At 44.3% G+C, this 4,555-nt stretch overlaps 1 pseudogene; it reads left to right on the top strand.

Moving 5' to 3' along the window:
• The first annotated feature begins 1,061 nt into the window (after window positions 1–1,061).
• LOC102756798 lies at window positions 1,062–4,205 on the top strand (annotated as a pseudogene).
• The last annotated feature ends 350 nt before the right edge of the window (window positions 4,206–4,555 follow it).

Genomic DNA, 4,555 nt, shown 5'->3' with positions numbered 1-4,555 from the left:
ACGCAGGGCTCATGGCTGGCCACTGCAGCCCAGAGAGCCCACTGGAGCAGCAGCGAGCCTATGGAGTGGCAGCAGCGGCAGCAGGCGTAGCCCAGCCAGGGTGAGCAGGAGCAGCAGGCAGGAGCAGTAGGCAGCATTGGACAGCTAGTTTCCACCTGATCCCCCCCGCAGTTTATGCTGAGGGACCCCACCAGTGCATGAATTCATGCACTGGGCCTCTAGTCTTCTAATAAATATATTTTTCTGTTTAAACATGTCATTTGCAACTAGAAACCCTAATCAATAAAGAGATTTTTCTGGAGAAGATAGTGTTGGAGGAAACCTGATTATAGTGACTTAAGCATGAGCAATGCTTGTCATGTATCAGGTAGTCTTGAGGTGGGGAATCCAGGGACAATTCACCCTGATCTGTTGTCCTTACTATGTGGCTTTGTCCTCAATGTCTTCTACATCAAGGTCAGCAAACTCTTTCTAAAGGGGCCAGAGAGCCCTGACTGGTTTGGCTCAGTGGATAGAGCATCGGCCTGGGGACTCAAGGGTCCCGGGTTCAGTTCCGGTCAAGGGCATGTACCTTGGTTGCGGGCACATCCCCAGTAGGAAGTGTGCAGGAGGCGGCTGATCGATGCTTCTCTCTCATCCTGTGTTTCTAACTCTCTATCCTTCTTCCTTCCTCTCTGTAAAAAATCAATAAAATATATATTTTTTAAAAAGGGGATGGTAGAGAGTGGCTGCGGCCCAAAGGTCTTATTCTTAGCTGCTCCACCCTGCCATCTTCGCAAAAAAGCAGACAGACTATGTAAAATGGGCATAGCTGTGTTCCAGTAAAAGGTGATTCACAAAAACAGGCAGCAGTTGGAATTCAGACCTTGGGCCACAGTTTGCTTATCTCCTGTTCTACATCCACACTTCAGGAAGGAGGAGGAGGGCTTATGGCTTATCGACCAGAGTTGTCATGGACTGCCCCTCGCTGCAAAGGCAGGTGGATGATGGAGCATTTTTAGTATGTACGGCCTTCAGAGCAGCGCTTCCCAAATGTTTTCATGCCTTGTCACACAGAGAAGATGGCGTTGTGCGGTATGTAGGGGTGAGTGGTTGATGTTACTTACTGCAGAACAATGTGCCCAGGGACAGTGGCTACCCCAAGACCCACCTGCTGCCTCAGGGCTGGCGGGAGCAACCTCTCCACCACACCTGTAGCCCATGTGTATTCTGTGGCCATACACTCCGCTCTGGAGAAACGTGTGCAAGAAGGATGGCTGCAGGGCCCCGCAGATGCCCCAATGTGTGCACAGCCTCGGGGGCTGTATCTACAATAATTTACAAAATGCAAACTCCCAGACAGAATAGGAAACCTGATTTTAATCAAATATCTATTCTAAACTTTGATTGCAAATATCTCTACAAATAGGACAATCTTAAAATGTTTTCATAACATGGTGTGATGCTTACTCTGGTGCTTTCCGGGAAGTAGAGTTGACTCTTCAAATGGTAGTTTATTCATCAGAAGTAAGGGTTACTTTTTGTATCCCAGGAGTGGCTGTGACAAGACACCCCAGCACTGGCCAAAACCACAAAACTCCATATTTTTGGACCAGTGTGGATATTTAAAAATAATTCCAAACCCTAAAGCCTTCCCTCTGCCCGGACACAGCTCCTGTTTTCTCTGATCCCTCTAGGTCCTGTCCTCCCTTTGGTACTCAATCCCTGGCTCTGTTTGTCCTTTGGGTTTCCTCCCTGTTACTGAGACACAAGGTGTGCCCAGAGCTGCCTTGGTCATAACTAGAGAGATGTTTCCTGACACGCCTTTGAACTTTTCTGTGTGCCTGCCTGGTATTTGCTGGTGGCTGCAGATGATGGGCTATTTGCTAAATGGTTCTTCAACCAGAAAGATGAGTATTGTTTACTTAACAAGAAGCCAGGAAGTGGGTAGCACGGGAGTTGGTTTGGCAACTCAATACTGTCACCAAGGACCAGACTCTTTCTGCTGTCCTTAGTAGGACAGGTATGTTTTCCTTTGTGGACACAGCATTAGCTTCTTGTCACACTGTCCAAAGCATGAAGGAAGAGGGGTCAGAGGTTTTCTCTTCCTCCACTGCTTTAATATAAGAGGAGAAACTCCCACCGTGTTTGCCCAAACATCTCAGGCAGCATGGGCCACTTGCACAACCTTGGATTAAACCAGTGGTTCTCGACCTTCCCAATGCTGTGACCCTTTAATACAGTTCCTCCTGTTGTGGTGACCTCCAACCATAAAATTATTTTCGTTGCTACTTCATAACTATAATTTTGTTACTGTTATGAATCATAATGTAAATATCTGATATGCAGGATGTATTTTCATTGTTACAAATTGAACATAATTAAAGCATAGTAATTAATCACAAAAACAATATGTAATTATGTATGTGTTTTCTGATGGTCTTAGGCGATGCCTATGAAAGGGTCGTTCGACCCCCAAAGGGGTCACGACCCACGGGTTGAGAACCACTGGATTAAACAATATCAAGGAGAGAGACTGGCAAGAATGTCTCTTAGACCAATCATGATTCAACTCATGACTGAGCACGCCATTGACTAGACGGTGGGATTCCATGAGCAAGAAAAGGAGGGATGGTACTGGTTAGGTAACCAACAGTCCCATCACCTCACCGTCAGAGCTATGAGTCACCTTCCTTAATGCCTCTTCCTTACAGGTGGACCCAGCTTCCTGAGGTCAGAAGAGGTCCTGCCGTCTCTGTCCTTATTGTCCCCTCTTGGAGTCCTGTCCCAAGGGAGGCTAAATGGAAGTTTTAAAAAATATGTGTTCCGTTTGGAATACTATCCAGCAATAAAAAAGACAAAGTACAGATATACGAAACAACATGAATGAATGCTACCGATAATGTTACGTTGAGTACATCCTGCGTGATCCCACTGATAGGAATATACAGAACAAGTAAAGATATTTTAAGATGAAAAAGGTCAGAACAGTGGTTACCACTACGAGTGTGGAGATTACCTGAGAGGGGGCACAAAGAAGCTTTCTGGGAGAAGGGAAACGTCCTATTTTGTGATACAGTATGGATTAGAAGAGCAAATCATTTGTCAAAAGTGTCCTAGAAGCTGTATTCATTCCAGTACATTTGACCTCAGTAACTGAGTGGGGAGAGCGATGACACAAGAATGGCAGAATGTTGCTAATTATTGGAGCTGGTTGACAGGACTATGAGGTTCATTATCTTTATTCTGTTTCTTTTACACACTGGGTTTTTAAAATAAAATAAAATAAAATAAATAAAATAAGTATTTTCTTCTATCGCCTTCATTCCAACTTGATCTTTAGTGTGTATCTCCTTTTTAGGAGATTTTTCTGCAGAAAGGGGCCTGGTCAGCTCCCTTTGCTGCCCCTGTGAGTGTTGGGGCGGTTGGGCCAAGGCCCAGGTGCAGGCTCTGCCTCCATCACACCATGGACCCTGTCTTTGCAGTTTGTAATCTTTGAGCTCCTTGAAATAGAGATGACCACTTCCCTGTGTGCCTAGCCTCTAGTACAGAAAGCCCTGTTGAGAGTGGGTGCTCACCCAATGTTTGTGAATGAATAAATTCACGGAAGAATTGACTCTTCAAATTGTCATAATAGGCTGTAAACTTTTCAAAAAATAAGTATATTATAGACAGAACCCAATTTATAAATGAATTCTACTCCAGATATTTAGTTATTAACTGGACTTCTTTTTTCTTATTGGGATATAACTGACATGTAATATTATATTCAGGTTTACAAAATAATGACTCGTGTCCTCTCAGTCTGACATCTTGGTGAGGCAGCAGCGGAGCCCTGCTCTCCGAGTTTCCCTGTGCCTCCGAGGATGACAAGAAGAAGAAAGATGCTGGAAAGTTGGCCAACAAAGGCAAGACCCTGTGAATAAGTCAGGGGTCAAGGCCAAAAAGAAGTGGTCCAAAGGCAACGTTCAGGACAAGCTCAGTAACCTGGTCTTGTTTGACGAAGCAACATATGACAAGCTCTGTAAGAAAGTTCCCAGCTACAAGCTTATAGCCCCAGCTGTGCTCTCGGAGAGACGGAAGATTCACAGCTCCCTGGCCAGGGCAGCCCTTCAGGAGCTCCTCAGTAAAGGACTTACTAAACCAGTTTCAAAGCACAGAGCTCAAGTAATTTAACCAAAAGCACCAAAGGTGGAGATGACCCAGCTGCTAGAGAAGATGCATGAACAACAGGTCTTACCAGCTGAACATTTTGAAAATTAAAACTTTATTAAAGAAATAAAAAACAAAACAATGATTCAATATTTATATACAGTGCTAAATGATCATCACAGTAAGTATAGTTACCATCCATCACCATACAAAATTACAAAATTTTTTTGGATTTCTTGATGAATTTCTGAGTGGTAAAGTTTCCAGATCAGCTACAAAGATGGTGGCCTACTCCTAATTATAACACACATAACATTGTCACCATGAAAAATGCTTCTTTGGTGCCCTATACTTCTCACCACTGAGGGTGGTGGCAGAATTTCTATCCAGAAAAGGGCTTGAAGGCCTTGTCTAGAAGCAGCAT

Source organism: Myotis davidii, unplaced genomic scaffold, assembly GCF_000327345.1.
Source record: "Myotis davidii unplaced genomic scaffold, ASM32734v1 scaffold152, whole genome shotgun sequence".
NCBI classification, from domain to species: domain Eukaryota; kingdom Metazoa; phylum Chordata; class Mammalia; order Chiroptera; family Vespertilionidae; genus Myotis; species Myotis davidii.
This window is presented reverse-complemented; position numbering and strand designations above follow the sequence as displayed.